General features: G+C 38.5%; 1 pseudogene; it reads left to right on the forward strand.

The window, feature by feature from the left end:
• Positions 1-23825, forward strand: part of LOC122708551 — a 72290-nt pseudogene that overhangs the window by 32575 nt on the left and 15890 nt on the right.

Genomic DNA, 23825 nt, shown 5'->3' on the forward strand with positions numbered 1-23825 from the left:
ATTATTAATTCCCCTTTTCATACTTGTTAGCATTTGTCTTAAACACTGCAGTGCTCCTATGTTGGGTGCATATATATTTATAATTGTTCTATCTTCTTCTTGGATTGATCCTTTGATCATTATGTAGTGTCCTTCTTTGTCTCTTTTCACAGCCTTTGTTTTAAAGTCTATTTTATCTGATATGTGTATTGCTACTCCTGCTTTCTTTTGGTCTCTTTTTGCATGGAATATCTTTTTCCAGCCCTTCACTTTTAGTCTGTATGTGTTCCTTGTTTTGAGGTGGATCTTTTGTAGACAACATATATAGGGGTCTTGTTTTTGTATCCATTCAGCCAGTCTTTGTCTTTTGGCTGGGGCATTCAACCCATTTACATTTAAGGTAATTATTGATATGTATGATCCCATTTCATTTACTTTATTGTTTTGGGTTCGAGTTTATACACCCTTTCTGTGTTTCCTTTCTAGAGAAGATCCTTTAGCATTTGTTGGAGAGCTGGTTTGGTTGTGCTGAATTCTCTCAGCTTTTGCTTGTCTGTAAAGTTTTTGATTTCTCCTTCATATTTGAATGAGATCCTTGCTGGGTACAGTAATCTGGGCTATCGGTTATTTTCTTTCAGCTCTTTATCTATGTCCTGCCTTTCCCTTCTGGCCTAAAGAGTTTCTGTTGAAAGATCAGCTGTTATCCTTATAATAATCCCCTTGTGTGTTATTTGTTGTTTTTCCCTTGCCGCTTTTAATATTTGTTCTTTGTGTTTGATCTTTGTTAATTTGATTAATATGTGTCTTGGGGTGTTTCGCCTTGAGTTTATCCTGTTTGAGACTCTCTGGGTTTCTTGGACTTGGGTGATTATTTCCTTTCCCATTTTAGGGAAATTTTCAACTATTATCTCCTCAAGTATTTTCTCATGGTCTTTCTTTTTGTCTTCTTCTTCTGGGACTCCTATGATTCGAATGTTTGGGCATTTGACATTGTCCCAGAGGTCTCTGAGGTTGTCCTCATTTCTTTTCATTCTTTTTTCTTTTTTCCTCTCTGTTTCCTTTATCTACTATTATCTACTACTTGACTTATCCTATCTTCTGCCTCCATTATTCTACTGTTGGTTCCCTCCAGAATGGTTTTCATCTCATTTATTGCATTATTCATTATATATTGACTCTTTTTTATTTCTTCTAGGTCCTTGTTAAACCTTTCTTGCATCATCTCAATCCTTGTCTCCAGGCTATTTATCTGTAATTCCAATTTGTTTTCAAGATTTTCGATCATTTTCACTATCACTATTTGGAATTCTTCATCAGGTAGATTCCCTATCTCTTCCTCTTTTGTTTGATTTGGTGGGCATTTATCCTGTTCCTTTACCTGCTGGGTATATCTCTGCCTTTTCATCTTGTTTATATTGCTGTGTTTGGGATGACCTTTCTGTATTCTGGCAGTTTGTTGTTCCTCTTTATTGTGGAGGTTCCTCGTTGTGGGTGGGGTTGGATGGGTGGCTTGTCAAGGTTTCCTGGTTAGGGAAGCTTGTGTTGCTGTTCTGGTGCATGAAACTGGATTTCTTCTCTCTGGAGTGCAATGAAATGTCCAGGAATGAGTTTTGAGATGTCAGTGGAGTTGGTGTGACTTTGGGCAACCTGTATATTGAAGCTCAGGGCCATGTTCCTTTGTTGGTGGAGAGTTTGCATGGTATGTCTTGCTCTGGAAATTGTTGGCCCTTGGGTGGTGCTTGGTTTCATTGTAGGTATGGAGGCATTTGATGAGCTCCTATCAATTACTATTCCCTGGATTCAAGAGTTCTCTGGTGTTCTCAGGATTTGGGCTTAGGCCTCCTGCCTCTGGTTTTTAGCCTTATTCTTACAGTAGCCTCAAGACTTCTCCATCTATACAGCACTGATGATAAAACATCTAGGTTAATGATGAAAAGTTTCTCCACAGTGAGCGACATCCAGAGAGGTACACAGATTAACAAGGAGAAGAGAAGGGGGAGGGGGGAGATAGAGGTGACCAGGAGGAGAAGAGGGGGAATCAAAAGGGGAGAGAGCAAGCTAGCCAGTAATCACTTCCCTATGTGTTCTCCACAGTCTGACTCCCTCAGAGATGTTCACGGAGTTTTACAGAGAAGAGAAGACAGAGGAAGGAGACAGAGGTGGCAAGGAGGATAAAAGGGGAAATATAAAGGAGAGAGGCAGATCCAGCCAGTAATCAGTTCCCTAAGTGTTCTTCACAGCCCAGAACACACAAAGAGATTCACAAAGTTACGTTGAGAAGAAAAGGGGTAGAGGGGAGATAGAGGTGTCCTGGTGGAGAAAAGGGGGAGTCAAAAGGGGAAGAGAACAATCAGGCCAGTGATCTTGCTCCCAAGTAAAAATGGGTACTGACGATTGGGTTCTTAAAGGTACAAAGTTGATAACAAATACCAAAAGCAAAGATTAAAAATCTAGAGTAGAGGTTAGATTCTCAAAAATACAATATTAAACAACAACAACAAAAACAAAAACAAAGTCAGAAAAATTATAGAATATTTGTATGTGAAGTTTGCTTTAAAAATAGGGTCTTTTTTTGGCAAGGTAATAGTAGGTTATAAAAATGAAAAAATATGGAGTAATAAGGGACTTAAATTTTTTTTTATATATTTAAAAGATGATAATAGTAAAATTATATCTAGGACTTTCTCTGGATCTGTTGCAGACCGTTGGGGTCAGTTCATTTTCAGATAGTTCCTTGTTCCGGCTTGTACTTCTCTAGGTCTATAGGCCCCTTCCTATGTAGTTGGTGCTAATTACTAGGTTTTAATTTATTGCACCTGTCACTTCCACAGCAGTTCCCTCTGTTTATTTTAGCTTCTTCTGTTTGCTGGTCTCTTCAGTGTCTAATTTCCACTCTGACACAATGGGGGCGGTGGCGGTCACTTTTTTAGGCTCACTTGTTCAGTCGTGTTGTGGGGAGGGAGGAACACTGCAAACAAACATCATTGGCATATGCTCACAGTGTCTCAACTGCACTGGGTTTGCCCCCGCTCACGGCATGTGTGCTTTCCCAGTCTACACTGCTCAGGCTCTAGGTTGGTCTGCCAGGAACTGTCTGATGCGGGCTCTGGTTTGCATGCACTCCCCAGGTCTAAGCCACTCAGGTTCAGGTTCTCGGGTACTCCACAAAGGCGCAGACTTGGTTAGGGCTGCGTTTTGTGCCCGTCCCAGGTCCGAGGAACTCAGGTGACCAGGTGCTTGGCGAGCACAGTCTCTGCGACTTATCACCTCCCTGTCCCAGCCACTCAGTTTTCTGGGTATACAACGGGCACGCCTTCTCAGGTGTGCCATGTGTCTCTTCTCGGGAGCTGAATTCTGGCTGCGACCCTCCTGGTGGATGTCGACCACCCAGAATCCCAAGAAGTCTTGGTTAGCAACAATGTCTGCTTGCAGTTTGGTATACGATGCCTCTTTCATGCCTGTGATTGCCCCCTTCTGGCTCTGGCTGCCCTCGCCTGCCTGTCTCCAGCGGGGGATGGGCCAGTCCACAGCCGGCTAGCTCTGCTCAGTCCTTTGTTCTGTTAGCGGGCCTGGCAGTGTCTTAGGTTAGAGCTTTTTGCAGGATAGATATCCCACAGTCTGGGTTGCTATCTCAAGCTAGTTCCCTCAGATTGCCCTCGGGGTATTCAGCCAAGTCCTTACCCAAATCACTGCAGCCTGCACCTCCCTGTCCAGCCCCTGCTTGCTAGTGCGGTTTGCCAGCGTCTGGGCTGCTGCTCTGCTGGGAGTTGCTGTTAGGCATGTAATCTGTGGGTTTTAATTATTTACTTATTTTTCCTCCAGGTTAGGTTGCCCTCTGAGATTCCAAGACTCGCTACAGACCCACCAGAGAGAGTGTTTCCTCGTGTTTGGAAACCTCTCTTTTTTAAGTCTCCCTTCCCAGGATGGATCTCCATCCCTACCTCTTTTGTCTCTCTTTTTTTCTTTAATATTTTGTCCTACCTCCTTTCGAAGACAATGGGCTGCCTTTCTGGTTGCCTGATGTCCTCTGCCAGCATTCGGAAGTTGTTTTGTGGAATTTGCTCAGCGTTCAAATGTTCTTTCCATGAATTTGTGGGGGAGAAAGTGGTCTCCCCAGTCCTATTCCTTGCCATCTTAGGACCACCCCCTGATGTATTCCTATTTCTTTATTTTTACTTTTATTACTTGTGCCTTTAGTGTCACACTGAAAATGTCATTGATTTCATTCATTCATTCAAGAAATATCTAGTAACTACTACATGACATTCAGATAAGAGGAATAAAGAGGGAATTAAAAAAAAAAAAAACTCGTTTCTTAGACCAATGTAAAGGAGTATTTTCTCAAAGTTTTATTCTAGCAGTTTTATGGTTTTAAGTCTTACACTGAAGTCTTTAATCGACTTAAAGTTAACTTTTGTGAGTGGTAAAGATAGGGGCCCTCTTTCATTCTTTTGCTTGTGAATTTGTAGTTTTCCTAACAGTATTTATTGAAGAAACTATCCTTCTCCATTGAGTATTCTTCAGTTCAGTTCAGTTCAGTCGCTCAGTCGTGTCTGACTCTTTGCGACCCCATGAATCACAGCACACCAGGCCTCCCTGTCCATCACTAACTCCTGGAGTCTACTCAAACTCATGCCCATCGAGTCAGGGCCACATTCCTTTGTTACCATCTCATCCTCTGTCATTCTCTTCTCCTCCTGCCCCCAATCCCTCCCAACATCAGGGTCTTTTCCAATGAGTCAACTCTTCGCATGAGGGGGCCAAAGTACTGGAGTTTCAGTTTCAGCATCATCCCATTCAATGAACACCCAGGACTGATCTCCTTTAGGATGGACTGGTTGGATCTCCTTGCAGTCCAAGGGACTCTCAAGAGTCTTGTCCAACACCACAGTTCAAAGGCATCAATTTTTCGGCGCTCAGATTTCTTCACAGTGAAAGTGAAAGAGGAGAGTGAAAAAGTTGGCTTAAAGCTTAACATTCAGAAAACTAAGATCGTGGCATCTGGTCCCATCACCTCATGGGAAATAGATGGGGAGACAGTGGAAATGGTGTCAGACTTTATTTTGGGGGGGGCTCCAAAATCACTGCAGATGGTGATTGCAGCCATGAATTGAAAAGACGCTTACTCCTTGGAAGGAAAGTTATGACCAACCTAGATAGCATATTAAAAAGTAGAGACATTACTTTGCCAACAAAGGTCCGTCTGATCAAGGCTATGGTTTTTCCAGTGGTCATGTATGGATGTGAGAGTTGGACTGTGAAGAAAGCTGAGTGCCAAAAAATTGATGCTTTTTAACTGAGTATTCTTGGCTCCCTGTCAAATATTAGTTGATAATATATGTATGGGTTTATTTCTGGGCTCTGAATTCTGTTGCATTGGTTTGTGTGTTTGTTTTTATGCCAGTACAATATTCAGCTTTGTGATATGATTTGAAATCAGAAATTTTAATGTGTTCAGCATTTTTCATTCCTCTTGAAACTTCTTTGGGTATTTGGGGTCTTTTTGTAATTACATGTGGATTTTTAGAATTATTTTTTGTATTTCTGTGAGAAATGCCATTAGAATTTGATAAAATTTGGTAGAATTACAATGAATCTACAGACTCCTTTCGATATTATGGATATAATAATAGTATTAATACTTCTGATTCATGGACACTAAATAGCTTTTCATTTATTCATGCCTTATTTAATTATTTTCATCAGTGTTTTTGAGAGATCAGCATACAACACTTTTATTTCATTGGTTAAATTTATTCCTAAGTATTTTATCATTTTATTGTGAGAAAAATGGGATTATTTTATTTCTTTTTCAGAGAGTTTGTTTTTAATGTACAGAAATGCAAATATTTTCTATGTTGACTTCATATCCTGCAACTTTACTGAATTCACTGAATACTTCTAACAGTTTTTAATAGGGTCTTTAGGGTTTTCCATATATAAGATCATAGCATGTGCAAGCAGACTTTTTTACTTCTTCCTTTTCCTTTGTGTGTGCATGAGTGCTCAGTCATGTCTAACTCTACAACCCTAGTATCTGTAGCCCATCAATCTTTTCTGTCCATGTTATTTTCCAAGCAAGAATACTGGAGTGCTTGCCACTGAGAGACTGCTGGGGCTAGGATTCCAGTACTATATTGAATAGGAGAGGTAAGAGTGGACATTCTTATTGTTCTTGATCCTAGAGGGAAAGCTTTCAATCTGTCACTTTTGAGTACAATGTTAACTGTGGGGTTGTCATAAGTCACTTTACTATATTGAGTAAAGTAATATAGAAGTGTTTTTATCCTGAATTTTTGTAGTTGTTCAGTTGCTCATTCATGTCCAACTCTTTGCAACCCCATGGACTGCACCATGACAGGTTTCCCTGTCCTTCACTATCTCCCAGAATCTGCTCAAACTCATGTCCATTGAGTCAATGATGCCATCCAACAATCTTATCCTCTGTTGTCCCCCTCTCCTCCTGCCCTCAATCCTTACCAGCATCAGGGTCTTTTCCAGTGAGTCAGCTCTTCACATTACATGGCCCAAGTATAGGAGCTTCAGCTTCAGCATCAGTTCTTCCAATCAATATTCAAGATTGATTTTCTCTAGGATCAACTGGTTTGATCTCCTTGCTGTCCAAGGGACTCTCAAGAGTCTTCCAGCACCACAGTTCGAAAGCATCAATTTTTCAGTGCTAGGCCTTCTTTATGGTTCAACTCTCACATCTGGACGTGACTACTTTCAAAACCATAGCTTTGACTATATGGACCTTGGTGGGCAAAGTGATGTCTCCTGTTTTTAACATGCCTTCTAGGTTGATTATAGCTTTTCTTCCAAGGAGCAAGAGTCTTTTAATTTCATGGCTGCAGTCACCATCCACAGTTATTTGACACCCCAAGAAAATAAAGTCTGTCACTGTTTCCATTTTTTCCTCATCTATTTGACATGAAGTGATGGGACTGGATACCATGATCTTAGTTTTTTTAATTTTGAGTTTTAAGCAGCTTTTTCACTCTCCTGTTTGTTTCACCTTCATCAAGACGAACCTCTTCACTCTCTGCCATAAGGGTGGTGTCATCTGCGTACCTGAGGTTGTTGATATTTCTGCCAGCGATCTTGATTCCAGCTCATGATTCATCCAGCCCAACATTTCACATGATGTACTTGGCGTATAAGTTAAATAAGCAGCCTCAACCTACTCCTTTCCCCGTTTTGAACCAGTCCATTGTTCCACATCTCGTTCTGTTGCTTATTAACCTGCATACAAGTTTTGCAAGGGGCAGCATAGGTGGTCTGGTATTCCCATCTCTTTAAGAATTCTCAAGTTTGTTGTGATCCACACAGTCAGACTTTCATGTGGTCAATGAAGCAGAAGTAAGTGTTTTTCTGGAATCATCTTGCTTTTGCTATGATTCAATGGATGTTGGCAATTTGACCTCTGGTTTCTATGCCTTTTCTAAACCCAACTTGTACCTCTGGAAGTTCTTGGTTCAGTGCTGTTGAAACCTATCTTGAAGAATTTTTAGCATTACCTTGACAACACATGAAATTAGGGCAACTAATTAGGGCAATATTCTTTGGCATTGCCCTTCTTTGGGACTAGAATGAAAACTGACCTTTTCCCGTCCTGTGACCACTGCTGAGTTTTCCAAATTTGCTGGCATATTGAGTGCAGCATTTTAACAGCATCAACCTTTAGCATTTGAAATAACTCAGCTGGAATTCCATCACCTCCACTAGCTTTGTTAGTAGTAATGCTTCTTAAGACCCTCTTGATTTCACATTCCAGGATGTCTGACTCTAGGTGAGTGATCACACCATCATGGTTATCTGAGTCATTAAGAACTTTTTTGTACAGTTCTGTAGATTCTTGCCACCTCTTCTTAACCATTCTGCTTCTCTTAGGTCCTCACCATTTCTGTCTTTATTGTGCCCATCTTTGCATGAAATGTTTTGGTATCTCTAATTTTCTTGAAGAGATCTCTAATCTTTCCCATTAGATTGTTTTCCTCTACTTCTTTGTATTGTTCACTGAAGAAGGTTTTCTCATCTCTCCTTGCTATTCTTTGGAACTCTGCATTCAGTTGAATGAAATTTGATATTTGTCAAATACATTTTCTACACCTGTTGATATGATTAATTTTTGCTTTTCATTTTGATAACATGGTATATTGTATTTATTAATTTGCACATGTTCAAAAGAACTTTAGAAGGTGTGGCAATGTTTTTCTAATCCTTAAATGTTTGTAGAATTCACCAGTGAAACCATCTGATTCTGAGATTTTTTGTTGTTGGGTTTTGATCACTGATTTGACAGCCTTATCATTTTTGGTTTGTCAAATTTTCTATCTACTCGTAATACAGTCCTAACTGGTTGTCTCTTTCTAGAAATATATCTGCTTCTTCCAGGCTATACAATTTGTTGACGTATAATTACTCAAAGTAATCTCTTCAACTTTTCTGTATTTCTGCAGCATCACAGAAATGATATCAGTATCCATTGTAATATCTCCTCTTCATTTCTGATTTTATTTATTTGAGTTTTCTCTTTTCTTCATAGATAATCTAGGTAAAGGTTTGTTAACCTCTTTTAACTTCTATACTAGAAATAATGGTGGTTTATACACCACCTTCACATTAGTATGACATTCCTGATTAGTCTGTATATTTACATATATCAACAAGCTGTATGCTTTTCTGTTGCTGTTCAAAGTCATATTGTTTGAACTTTAAGGACATCTTTTAGCATTTCTTGTAAGACATGTCTAGTGGTGATAAACAGTTTCAGCTTTTGTTTATCCTTTTTTTTTTTTTTTTTTGAGAATTGCTTACCAGATATAGTATATTTGATTGGCAATTTTTTTCTTTCTTTTCTTTAAATTTATCATCCCACTCATTTCTGTCCTGAAAACATCTCTGCTTAGAAATCTGTTGTTATTGTATGATGCTTTTGTTGTAAGTGATGTCACTTTTTTCTTGCTGTTAACCATAATTCTCTCTTTATCTTTGACTTTTGACAATTTGATTTTCATATATCCCAATTTAGATTTCTTTTGTTCATAGTGAGAGTGTGTTGGTCTTCTAGAATCAGGGTATCAGTTTTCCCCTTGATATGGAAAGTTTTTGCCATTATATCTTCAAATAAGTTTCTGTCCTTCTCTCACTCTCTTTCCACACAATGAGCATATTGATAGAATTATTGGTGTCCCATAAGTCCTTTAGGCTTTCTTCACTTTTTTTTCATGTTTTTTCTTTAGTTCTTCTGATTGAATAACATCAGATGACCTGTATTTGAGTATATTTTTAGGTGAATTATTGTGTTCTTTAACCCAACAAATTTTAGCTACTGGTTCTTTTTATGTGTCCTACCTCTTTGTTAACATTTTTATTTTGTTCATGGATCATCTTAAGCTTATGGAGTATCTTTATCACATTTTAAAATTTTCTTTGTTGATATCAGTGACATTCTCCATTTCTTTAAGACCAATTTCTGTAGATTTACTTTCTGCCTTTATTTGAGCCGTGTTTCCTGCCTGTTTTTGTGTTTTATGACTTTGTGTTGGGGTTCAGGATTTTGAAAAAATTTCCAAAAAAAAAGAAAAAATTTCCACCTCTTCCAGTCTTTATGGGCCAACTTAGTATAAAGCAAAACACCAGGAATCTTGGCCAGGGCCTCTGGAGGTCTCTGAAACATTTTTCTTCTGATGGATGTTACTTGTCTAGCCTTTCACAATTAAGGATGCTTATCAAATTAATTTCAGGTAATCTCTGTTCCCTTTGTTGTCTGTCTGCAGCACTGTGATTTCTCTAGTTCAACAGAAGCAAACGACTCAACTTTCCCTTATCTCATGACATCTAAAGATTGCACGCTCCCCCTTAATGCCCTGAATTAGACATGACAGATACTATTCCTTTGGGTAGCCCTCCAAAAGATCAGAGCACCAGATGCAAGCTCTACTCCTCTCCCATACCCTTCAAACAAAAGCCTGAAGTGATTCACCTTCTCTAGATTGTACCAAGCCATACTGGTCCTAGCAAACCAGTGTCCTCACTTTCCTTTATTCTTAGTGCTCCCAGACATCCGTAGTGTGCTAGTTCTGAGAGCTTTCTAAGTGAGGTAAGAAAGAAAAGCATTTCTTCAAGTAGCCACTGAAAAGCTGGTACATTGGATGCATGATTCATCCTTCTCTTTCCTGCATGACTCTTCTTAGCTGTGTACTCGCATATGGTGCTGCAACTACTTAACTGGATTCTGAAAATATTAAAATGTTTTAGTTCATTCATCATTGCTAAATTAGTGTTTCTTTGGGAGAACAAGGGCTGGGACTTTCCATGTCACCATCTTCCTGATGTCGCTCTATCAGTAGTTTTGTTTTGTTTGTTTGTTTAAATATTTATTTGTTTGGCTGGGTTGGGTCTTAGTTGTGGCTTGAGGGATCTTTCATTGTGGTGCACAAATTCTCTAGTTGTGGCACACAGGTTTAGCTGCTCCACAGCATGTGGGATCTTAGTTCCTGATTGAGAGTGAACCCACATCCCCTGCATTGCAAAGTGGATTCTTAACCACTGGACCACTAGGGAAATCTCATATTTTTCATTCAAGTAATTCTTAATTACTTCTTCAGATGTGAATTTCTTTATCTCTCTCTGTATAATAAATTTTAATTGATCATTTGATTGCAGCAATTTTATTTTATAGATCTCCTACCAAAAAAGAAAATTTTTCCCCTATGTGATTTCTTTACTGGAAACATGATAATGAATTAAATGATAATTTTAAAATTTATTGAAACGTGCTGTTCTGTTGATGGCTACATAGAACAATATTCCAGGTGTTTGCATAGGGAAGTTTTGCCAAAAGAAATTAATTTTTGATTCTCAATGGAAAATAACTAACTTTTAATTCCTAAGGAGAGAATTTCTTAACATTGAAAGTAAAAAAAAAAAAAAATCATCAATTTACCTTTTTGTTTCATTTACCTGGGATGTATGGCCAAAATAAAAATTTTACATTTTATTCATATTTTATAAAGGAAAACCATCTTATAGAAATTGTTCATTTGTATTAGTTTTTCTTCTCATGCATCATGTTTACTTGCTGCTTTTAAAAATCTGTTCCTTCAGATACATGAATTCACCCACAGTCTCTCTCTGTTTAACTTCACTGTTGATTCTAAAGATGATTCCTTCAACTATTCATTATATAAAAAGCATTTTGCAGTCCCTAACTATTTTATTTCTTTCCTTATCAGTGCTTAATTTTCTACAGGCTTTGCAAACATAATGTTCAGCACTGATTAATTTAAGTTATTATTAATAATGACATAAAAATGGACTTTGAAACTGTTTTGCTTTTTTCCCTTCAACTTAACAGGCACCTTGGGTGAAAGGGATACAGGTAAAGGCAGTGGATAGAAATTAATTTTTTTTTTTCAAAAACTGTTATGAGCTAGCTAGGGTAAAGTGATCTACTCAGGTTAAGGTAAAAGTTATGTGTTGATTTTAAGCATGTGGAATACTTTGTTCTTAAGGGAATTAGTAAATATTTAGTAAAATATTAGTAAAATATTGTTTTAAAGCTTCTAAAATTAGTTTTATCTCAAAGACAAAGTGTTTCATGTATATGTTTTAATGATGCATTTAAGTTGTTTATTATTCTTTAGGGTTTCCCTGTGATCCCACTTTCATCCTGGGCTGTACTCCCTGCAATGTGATCTGATCCATTATTTTCCAGAACCATTTTGATTATAAAGATCAGATTTTTCCAAATCTAATGGAAAGATTCAATGAAAACATCAGGATTCAGGGCTCTCCATGGGTTCAGGTGAGGCCAGGGTCCTTTCTTCTTGAGAAATCATTTCTGCTCTTTCTCCATGAGGCCCAGATCTCTCTATACACCAAGCCGTGAGCTGTGAGGTGAATGTGTGAGCAGCACAGTCCTGCCCAGAACTTAGCATCATGAAGTGTTCATCTGGGGACCATGGCAGAGCCCGATATGATAGACAGGCAAATGCATGCCCAGAATTGTTGTTGTTGTTCCTTCACTAAGTCATGTCCAACTCTGCAAGCCCATGGACTGCAGCACACCTGGCTCCTCTGTCCTCCACTGTCTCTCAGGGCTTGCTCAAATTCATGATCATTGAGTTGGTGATGCTAACTAACCATTTCAAACTCTGCCTCCCCCTTCTCCTTTTGCCTTCAATCTTTTCCAGCATCAGGATCTTTTTTTTTTTTTAATATGTTTATTTATTTTTTTTATTAGTTGGAGGCTAATTACTTCACAACATTTCAGTGGGTTTTGTCATACATTGATATGAATCAGCCATAGATTTACACGTATTCCCCATCCCGATCCCCCCTCCAACCTCCCTCTCCACCCGATTCCTCTGGGTCTTCCCAGTGCACCAGGCCGGAGCACTTGTCTCATGCATCCCACCTGGGCTAGTGATCCGTTTCACCATAGATAATATACACAGCATCAGGATCTTTTACAATGAGTTGACTCTGCATCAGATACCCAAAGTATTGGAGCCTCAGCTTCAACATCAGTCCTTCCATTGAATATTCAGGGTTGATTTCCCTTAGGATTGACTGCTTTGATATCCTTGCAGTCCAAGGGACCCTCAAGAGTTTTCTCCAGCACCACAATTCCAAAGCACACTGTTCAGTGGTAATTTTTGTTTGTTTGTTTTAACCAATTTTCAAAGCACAATTCTCATAAACTACAATAGTGACTTCCTCAAAGCATGCCCACAGCAGAACTTCCAAGCCCTTCTGGAAGGGCTTGTTACCCAGTCTTGTTACCCAGTCACCACTCATTGCTTCTTTTTCACATGAGTTGGCAGAAATATCTGTTTTGGGGAAGGAAGAGAATGTCTCCTTCAAGGTGGAGAGTGCTGCTCGGGGTCACTGACTAGGATAGGAGTGTTTGATGCTTCAGTTTGCATTCTAACTGACAAGGTAATTGCTTTGAAGATGAAAAAACTGATTGTGGTTTTGTTTTTGTTTTTGTTTTTTTGGTGAAGGAACCACAAACAAACATTGCAGGTATACCCTCTACTTTGCTGACACATTCTGCCTCTGTCTAAAACACAATGGTGTGGTATTACAGAAGTCAGTTAATTGCTCTGCTGCCCAATTACTTTATCTGTAAGATGTTGAGTTGTGTTTCATAGGCCTTAGGATGCTTTCAGTCTTAAAATAACTGATCTTATGTTTGAGTCTATGAGACAGAGGTAGAAACATCAAGGACCAACTCTGGCTTGTATATCAAGTTGTCCAAACTCTCTTAACCTCTATTGTCATTTGCAAAATATGAGTCATAGTTTTTCATGCCATTCCATATTTCATGATTGTAAGGAAGAATTGATGTAAGAAAATGAGATCATTTTTGTAATGATGATTTTATCCTATAAAAATATTGTATGAGTATAAGAAATGATTATCATCTTTAATCCTTGGTCAGTATGTTCTCCCTCATGGAGACATCTATCAGCATGCAAAATTAAGTACCTGTAAGGTCCCTTAATACAGAGACCATATTTTATTAATATTTATAATACCATTTCTGACCAGAGCTTGGCATAGGGTATACAAGTATTCATAAGGTGTTCTTTAACATCCATTACAATATATAATAGCAAATTTTTTTCTTGGGATGAGAACTTTTAAGACTTACTCTGAGCAACTTTCAAATATACAATACATATGAACTATAGTCACCATGCTCAGGACTTATTTGAACTTTCCTGGTGGGTGGCTCAGATGGTAAAGGACCTGCCTGCAATGTGGGAGACCCAGATTTGATCATTGAGTCAAGAAGATCCCCTGGAGAAGGACATAGCAACCCACTATAGTATTCTTGCCTGGAGAATCCCATGGGCAGAGGAGCCTGGCGGGTTACAACTATAGGGTCTATTGAGCCTACAACTATTGAGCGAATACCTGAGGAGAGCTAGCTGGCTGTGGACTGGTCCCTGCCCCCGACAGAGGCAGAGAGGCAGGCGGACGACAGCCAGAGCCAGAAGGCAAGGGGCAATCTCAGCCCCAGAGAGGGCATCTTCCACCAAACTGTGAGCAGGCTACCAGTTGCTAACCAAGTCTTCCTGGGATCCTGGATGGTTGACCTCCACCATGAGGGTCACAGTTAGAGATCAGTGTATCAGAGGAGACACACAGCACACCTGAGACAGTGCTCCTGATGCACACCCAGGAAACCGAGGGGCTGGGACCAGGGAGGTGATAAGACACACCGCCAACCTGGGGAGACTGTGCTTGCCAACACCTGGTCGCCTGAACTGCTTGGACCTGGGAAGGACACAAAACGCAGGCCCAACCGAGTCTGTGCCTCCATGGAGTACACAAGAACCTAGACCTGAACATCTTAGACCTGGGAAAGGCGCACAACCCAGGGCCCGCTTTGGACAGTTCCCCTGCAGAGCAACCTGGAGCCTGAGCAGTGTAGATCAGGAAAGCACGCATGCTGTGAGTGGGGCAAACCCAGTGTGGCCCAGACATTGCAAGCACTCCCCACACACGCCAGTGATACTTGTTTGCAGTGTTCCTCCCTCCCCACACCACAACTGAACAAGAGAGGCCAAATAGGTGACCATCTTCTCCCCCATGTGTCACGGCAGAAATTAGACCCTGAAGAGACTTGCAAACAGAAGAGGTCAAAATAAACAAAGAAGAGGGAACCGCTTTGGAAGTGACAGGTGAAACAGATTAAAACCCTGTAGTTAGCACTGGCTACATTGGAAGTGGCCTAGACCTAGAGAAGAAGTATAAGCTGGAACAAGGAACTGTCTGAAAATGAACTGACCCCACACTGCATTCAACAGCTCCAAAGAAATCACTAGATATATTTTACAATTATCATTTTTAATTTAAATTTTTTTTAATTTTAAGTTCTTTATTACTCCTTTAGTTTTTGTCTTTATAACCTATTATTATCTGCAAAAAAAGACCCTATTTTTAAAGCATATTTCATATATATATATTATAATTTTTGTGATTTTGTTTTGTTTTTTTAATATTGTATTTTTGAGAGTCTAACCTCTACTCTAGATTTTTTAATCTTTGCTTTTTGGTATTTGTTATCAATTTTTACCTTTAAGAATCCAATCTTCAGTACCCATTTTTATTTAGGAGTGTGATTACTGGCTTGATTGCTCTCTACCACTTTTGTCCTTCCTTTTTCTTGGCCAGGTCACCTTTATCTCCTCCCTGCCCCTTCTCTTCTCTACTTAACTCTGTGAATCTCTTTGGGTGTTCCAGGCTGTGGAGAATACTTAGGGAGATGATTACTGGCTAGATCTGTCTCTCTACTTTTGATTCCCCCTCCTCTCCTCCTGGTCACCTCTATCTCCTTCTTCCTTATTTTCATCGCTAAGTAACTCCGTGAACCCCTCTGAGTGTTCCAGACTATGGAGAGCACATAGGGAATTAATTACTGGCTAGATTGCTCTCTCCTCTTTTGACTCCTCCTCTTCTCCACCTGGTCACCTCTATCTCTCTCCTCCCTCTTCTCTTCTCCATGTAACCCTGTGAACCTCTCTGGGTGTCCCTCACTATGGAGAATCCTTTCACCCTTAACCTAGATGTTTTATCATGAGTGTGCTATGGATGGAGAAGTCTTGAAGCTACTGTAAGAATAAGATGGAAAGCCAGAGGCAGGAGGCTTAAATCCAAAACTTGAGAACACCAGAAAACTCCTAATTCCAGGGAACATTAATCGAAAAAGCTCATCCAAAAGCCTCCCTACCTACACTGAAATCAAGCTCCACCCAAGAGCCAATAAGTTCTAGAGCAAGACATACCAAATGAATTCCCCAGAAACGCAGGAACATAACCCTGAGCATTAAAATACAGGTGACCAAAAGTCAAACCAAGCCCATAGACACCTCAGAACCCACTACTGGACACTTCACTGACCTCCAGAGAGAAGGGATCCAGCTCCACCCACCAGAACACTGACACAAGCTTCCCTAAGCAGGAAATCTTGACAAGCCACTCGTCCAACCCCGTCCACAGGGAGCAACCTCCACAATAAAGAGGAACCACAAACTTTCAGCATACAGAAAGGTCACCCCAAACACAGCAATCTAAAAAAGATGAAAAGGCAGAGAAATATCCAGTCGGTAAAGGAACAAGATAAATGCCCACCAAGCCAAACAAAAGAGGAGGAGATAGGGAGTCTACCTGAAAAAGAATTCAGAATAATGATAGTAAAAATGATCCAAAATCTTGAAAAAAAAAATGGAGTTACAGATAAATAGTCTGGAGACAAGAATTGAGAAGATGAAAGGCATGTTTAACAAGGACCGGGAAGAAATAAAAAAGTCAATCCATAATTAATAATGCAATAGCTGAGATCAAAAGCACTCTGGAGGGAACCAACAGTAGAATAAGTGCGACAGAAGACAGGATAAGTGAGGTGGAAGATAGCATAGTGGAAATAAATGAAGCAGAGAGGAAAAAAGAAAAAAGAATTAAAAGAAATGAAGACAACCTTAAACACCTCTGGGACAATGTCAAATGTCCAAACATTCAAATCGTAGGAGTCCCAGAAGAAGAAGACAAAAAAAAAAGGCCATGAGAAATACTTGAGGAGAAAATAGTTGAAAACCCCTTAAATGGGAACCCTCTTACACTGTTGGTGGGAATGCAAACTAGTACAGCCACTATGGAAAACAGTGTGGAGATTCCTTAAAAAACTGGAAATAGAACTGCCATATGACCCAGCAATACCACTTCTGGGCATACACACTGAGGAAACCAGATCTGAAAGAGACACGTGCACCCCAATGTTCATCGCAGCACTGTTTATAATAGCCAGGACATGGAAGCAACCTAGATGCCCATCAGCAGATGAATGGATAAGGAAGCTGTGGTACATATACACCATGGAATATTACTCAGCCGTCAAAAAGAATTCATTTGAACCAGTCCTAATGAGATGGATGAAACTGGAGCCCCTTATACAGAGTGAAGTAAGCCAGAAAGATAAAGAACATTACAGCATACTAACACATATATATGGAATTTAGAAAGATGGTAAAGATAACCCTATATGCAAAACAGAAAAAGAGACACAGAAATATAGAACAGACTTTTGAACTCTGTGGGAGAAGGTGAGGGTGGGATGTTTCAAAAGAACAGCATGTATACTATCTATGGTGAAACAGATCACCAGCCCAGGTGGGATGCATGAGACAAGTGCTCGGGCCTGGTACACTGGGAAGACCCAGAGGAATCGGGTGGAGAGGGAGGTGGGAGGGGGGATCGGGATGGGGAATACGTGTAAATCTATGGCTGATTCATATCAATGTATGACAAAACCCACTGAAATGTTGTGAAGTAATTAGCCTCCAACTAATAAAAAAATTAAAAAAAAAAAAAAAAAAAAAAAACCCCTTAAATGGGGAAGGAAATAGCCACCCAAGTCCAAGAAACCCAGAGAGTCCCAAACAAGATAAACTCAAGGCAAAGCATCCCAAGACACATATTAATCAAATTAACAAAGATCAAACAAAAAGAGCAAATATTAAAAGCACCAAGGGAAAAGCAACAAATAACTCACAAGGGGATTCCCATAAGGATAACACCTGATCTTTCAATAGAAGCTCTTCAGGCCAGAAGGGAATGGTAGGACATACTTAAAGTGATGAAAGAGAAAAACCTACAACCCAGATTACTATACCCAGCAGGGATCTCATTCCAATATGAAGGAAAAATCAAAAGCTTTACAGACAAGCAAAAGCTGAGAGGATTCAGCACCACCAAACCAGCTCTCCAACAAATGCTAAAGGATCTTCTCTAGACAGGAAACATAGAAAAGGTGTATAAACTCGAACCCCAAACAACAAAGTAAATGGCAATGGGATCATACTTATCAATAATTACCTTAAATGTAAATGGGTTGAATGCCCCAACCAAAAGACAAAGACTGGCTGAATGGATACAAAAACAAGACCCCTATATATGCAGTCTGCAAGAGACCCACTTCAAAACAAGGGATTCATACAGACTGAAAGTGAAGGGCTGGAAAAAGATATTTTACACAAATGGAGACCAAAAGAAAGCAGAAGTAACAATACTCGTATCAGATAAAGTAGACTTTGAAATAAAGGCCATGAAAAGAGACAAGGAAGGACACTACATAATGATCAAAGGATCAATCCAAGAAGAAGATATAACAAGTATAAATATATATGCACCAAACATAGGAGCACCACAATACGTAAGGCAAATGATAACAGGTACAAAAGGGGAAATTAACAGTAACACAGTAATAGTGTGAGATTTGACTACTCCACTCACAGCTATGGATAGATCAACTAAACAGAAAATTAGCAAGGAATCACAAACTTTAAATGATACAATGGATCAGTTAGACCTAATTGATATCTATATGACATTTCACCCCAAAACAATGAATTTCACCTTTTACTCAAGTGCACACAGAACCTTCTCCAGAATAGATCATATCCTAGGCCAAAAATCCAGCCTTGGTAAATAAAAAAAAAAAAAAAAAATGAAATCATTCCAAGCATCTTTTCCAATCACAATGCAGTAAGATTAAATGTCAACTACAGGAAAAGAAACGATTAAAAATACAAACATATGGAGGCTAAACAATGTGCTTCTGAATAACCAACTAATCACAGAAGAAATCAAAAAAGAAATCAAATATGCATAGGAATGAGTGAAAATGAAAACACAGCAACCCAAAATCTAAGGGATTCAGTAAAAGCAGTGCTAAGGGCAAGGTTCATAGCAATACATGCTTACCTCAAGAAACAAGAGAAAAATCAAAAAATAACTTTAAACCTAAAACAACTAGAAGAAGAAGAAATGAAGAACTCCAGGGTTAGTAGAAGGAAAGAAATCACAAAAATTGGGGCAGATATAAATGCAAAAGAAACAAAAGAGACCATAGCAAAAATCAACAAAGTAAAAGCTGGTTCTTTGAAAGATAAATAAAATAGACAAACCACTAGCCAGACTCATCAAGAGAAAAAGGGGGCAAGAATCAAATCAACAAAATGAGAAATGAAAATAGAGAAATCATAACAGAAAACACATAAATACAAATGATCATAAGAGACTACTATCAGCAACTATATGCCAATAAATTGGAAAACTTGGAAGAAATGGAAAAATTCTTAGAAAAATATAACTTTCCAAAACTGAACCAGGAAGAAATAGAAGATCTTAACAGACCCATCACAAGGATGTAAATCAAAACTGTAATCAGAAATCTTCCAGCAAACAAAAGCCCAGGACCAGATGGCTTCACAGTTGAATTCTACCAAAAATTTAGAGAAGAGCTAACACCTATCCTACTCAAACTCTTACAGAAAATTGCAGAGGAAGGTAAACTTCTGAACTCATTCTATGAGGCCACCATCACCATAATACCAAAACCAGACAAAAATGTCACACACAAGGAAAACTACAGGCCAATATCACTGATGAACATAGATGCAAAAATCCTTACCAAAATTATATTGAAAAGATATATCATCAAAAGATATATTGAAAAGCATATTGAAAAGATCATATATCATGACCAAGTGGGCTTTGTCCTAAGGATACAAGGATTCTTCAATATCTGCAAATCAATCAATGTGATACACCACATTAACAAATTGAAAAATACAACCACATAATTATCTCAATAGATGCAGAGAAAGCCTTTGAAAAAATTCAACATCCTTTTATGATAAAAACCCTCCAGAAAGCAGGAGCAGAAGGAGCATACCTCAGCATAATAAAAGCCATATATGATAAAGCCACAGCAAACGTTATGCTCAATGGTGAAAAATTGAAAGCATTTCCCCTAAAGTCAGGAACAAGACAAGGGTGCCCACTCTCACCACTACTATTCAACATAGTTTTTGAAGTTTTGGCCACAGCAATCAGAGCAGAAAAAGAAATAAAAAGAATGCAGATTGAAAAAGAAGAAGTATATCTCTCACTGTTTGCAGATGACATGATCCTCTACATAGAAAACCCCAAAGACTCCACCAGAAAATTACTACATCTAATCAATGAATATAGTAAAGTTGCAGGATATAAAATTAACAGAGAAATCCCTTGCATTCCTATATACTGACAATGAGAAAACAGGAAGAGAAATTGAGGAAACAATTCCATTCACCATTGCAACGAAAAGAATAAAATCTTAGGAATGAATCTACCTAAAGAAACAAAATACCTATGTATAGAAAACTATAAAACACTGATGAAAGAAATCAAAGATGACACAAAAAGATCGAGAAATATACCATGTTCATGGAGTGGAAGAATCAGTATAGTGAAAATGAGTATACTACACAAAGCAACCTATAGATTCAGTGCAATCCCTATCAAGCTACCAAAAGTATTTTTCACAGAACTAGAACAAATAATTTCACAATTTGTATGGAAATACAAAATATCTTGAATAGCCAAAGCAATCTTGAGAAAGAAGAATAGAACTGGAGGAGTCAACCTACCTGACCTCAGACTATACTACAAAACTACAGTCATCAAGACAGTATGGTACTGGCACAAAGACAGAAATATAGATCAATGGAACAAAATAGAAAGCCCAGAGATAAATCACACGCCTATGGACACCTTATCTTTGACAAAGAGGCAAGAACATACAATGGAGAAAAGACAATCTGTTTAACAAGTGGTGCTGGGAAAACTGGTCATCCACTTGTAAAAGAATGAAAGTAGAACACTTTCTAACAGCATGCACAAAAACAAACTCAAAACGGATTAAAGATCTAAATGTAAGACCAGAAACCATAAAACTCCTAGAGGAAAACATAGGCAAAACACTCTCTGACATAAATCACAGCAGGATCCTCTATGACCCACCTCCACGAGTAATGGAAATAAAACAAAACTAAACAAATGGGACCTAATTAGATTTAAAAGCTTTTGCACAATGAAGGAAACTATAAGCAAGGTGAAAAGACAGCATTCAGAATGGGAGAAAATAATAGCAAACAAAGCAACTGACAAGGGATTAATCTCAAAAATATACAAGCAGCTCCTGTAGCCCAATTCCAGAAAAATAAATGACCCAATCAAAATATCGGCCAAAGAACTAAACAGACATTTCTCCAAAGAAGACATACAGATGGCTAACAAACACATGAAAAGATGCTCAACATGAAAAGATTGCTCATTATCAGAGAAATGCAAATCAAAACTACAATGAGGTACTATCTAACACCGGTCAGATTGGCTGCTATCAAAACGTCTACAAACAATAAATGCTTGAGAGGGTGCAGAGAAAAGGGAATCCTCTTATTCTGTTGGTGGGAATGCAAAGTAGTACAGCCACTATGGAGAACAGTGTGGAGATTCCTTAAAAGACTGGAAATAGAACTGCCATATGACCCCGCAATCCCACTGCTGGGCATCGAAGAAACCAGAATTGAAAGAGACATATGTACCCCAATGTTCATCGCAGCACTGTTTATAATAACCAGGATATGGAAGCAACCTAGATGTCCATCAGCAGATGAACGGATAGGAAAGCTGGGGTACATATACACCATGGAATATTACTCAGCTATTAAAAAGAAGGCATTTGAATCAATTCTAATGAGGTGGATGAAACTGGAGCCTATTATACAGAGAGAAGTAAGTCAGAAAGAAAAACATCAATATAGTATATTAATGCATATATATGGAATTTAAAAAGATGGTAACGATGACTCTATATGAGAGATAGCATAAGAAACACAGTGTAAAGAAGAGTCCTTTGGACTCTGTGGGAGAAGGCAAGGGTGGGATTATTTGAGTGAATAGGATTGAAACATGTATATTATCATATGTGAAGCAGATCACCAACCCAGGTTCGAGGCATGAGACAGGGTGCTCAGGGCTGGTGCACTAGGATGACCCTGAAGGATGGGATGGGGAGAGAGTTGGGAGGAGGGTTCAAGATGGGAAACACATATACACCCATGATTGATTCATATCAATGTATGGCAAAAACCACTACAATATCATAAAGTAATTAGCCTCCAATTAAAATAAATTAATTAATTGAAAACAAAAACAACTGAAGCAACTGAACATGCATACACAGAATTTATTTATGTTTTATAACTGGAAATTTGTACCTTTGGACCACGTTCATTCATTTTGACCACTCCTCATGTCTGGGAGTCATCAATGTATTCTCTGCATTTATTTATGAGTTTCAAGATTTTATTTTATAGTTCATTTATAGGTGAGATCATATGATATTTTATTTTCTCTTCCTGATTACTCTATGAAGCATAATGCCTTCAAGGCGCATCTGTGCTATCACAAATGGCAGGATTTCCTTCCTTTTATGACTATATAATATTCCATTATAAATGGGTGATTTATACACATAGTTTAAAATGGCAGTTTAAAATGGTTAGATGTAGTGTATGATTTACTTCAGTGTACTACTTTTTATTGTAAAAAGTACAATACCAGAAATTTTCTGGTAATTTTTAAAAAATATCAAGTATTGTACTTTCTAGTTCCTGAATTTCTATTTGATTCTTTATTATCATGCTTTTCTCATTATTGATATTCCCAATTTTTCTTATACTTCTCTGATATTCTTTAGTTCTTTATACATGATTTCCTTCATCTCTTTGAGCATATCTAAAACATGTATCTTATAGGTTTTATCTAGTAAGTTCAATGTCTAGGCTTCCTCAGCAGTGGCTTGTGTCAATTTTTTTTTTTTTTTTTTTTTTGGCTGTCAATAGACCATACTTAAATGTTTTATATATTGTTATGTGGTAACTCTGGAAATAAGATTTTATCCTCTTCTAACATTTGCTATTTTTATTTGATAAACACTGTATTCATGTAGTAACTTTTACAGATTATTTTTGCCAAGACTATTTTCTTATCCTGTGTAGTCACTTGACTCTGTTCTGTTATCTCCATAGTCAGATAGTGACCTTACAGAGATTCTCTTAAATACCTGTACCTAAATATAAACAGGAAAAGAAGGCATTATCTTTATATTTTCAGTATTCTCTGAGCCAGCCTGTCAGTGATCCAAACACACAATCCCAATGTAGAAGAATGTGGTCCAGTTTCCTACTCTGAGATCCACTGGCTGTACCACAAACATAGTCCACACTTTCCACAACTCTCTGCCTTGGAACTGGGTTATGAGGAATGTTAGGCAGCATGTGAGATGTCATATATCAGACACTTTTTTTTTTTTTCATTTGTTTTTATTAGTTGGAGGCTAATTAGTTTACAATATTGTAGTGGTTTTTGTCATACATTGACATGAATCAGCCATGGATTTACATGTATTCACCATCCTGATCCCCCCTCCCACCTCCCTCTCCACCCGATCCCTCTGGGTCGTCCCAGTGCACCAGCCCTGAGCACTCGTTTCATGCATCCAACCTGGGCTGGTGATCTGTTTCACCCTTGATAATATACATGTTTCGATGCTGTTCTCTCAAAACATCCCACCCTCGCCTTCTCCCACAGAGTCCAAAAGTCTGTTCTGTACATCTGTGTCTCTTATTCTGTTTTGCATATAGGGTTATCATTACCATCTTTCTAAATTCCATATATATGCATTAGTATACTGTATTGGTCTTTATCTTTCTGGCTTACTTTGCTGTGTATAACGAGCTCAAGTTTCATCCATCTCATTAGAACTGATTCAAATGAATTCTTTTTAATGGCTGAGTAATATTCCATGGTGTATATGTAGTACATTGGTTGTATTAGACTAGAGTCTGACTAGTCTCCAGAGTACCAACATAGTTTCTCACTCTGTCCATAGTCAGTAGTTGTTTCAGTAGAGGAAGTTTCTCAAACGTCCCCTCTGCCTTCTT

This window comes from Cervus elaphus, chromosome 15 (genome assembly GCF_910594005.1).
Source record: "Cervus elaphus chromosome 15, mCerEla1.1, whole genome shotgun sequence".
Lineage (NCBI taxonomy): Eukaryota > Metazoa > Chordata > Mammalia > Artiodactyla > Cervidae > Cervus > Cervus elaphus.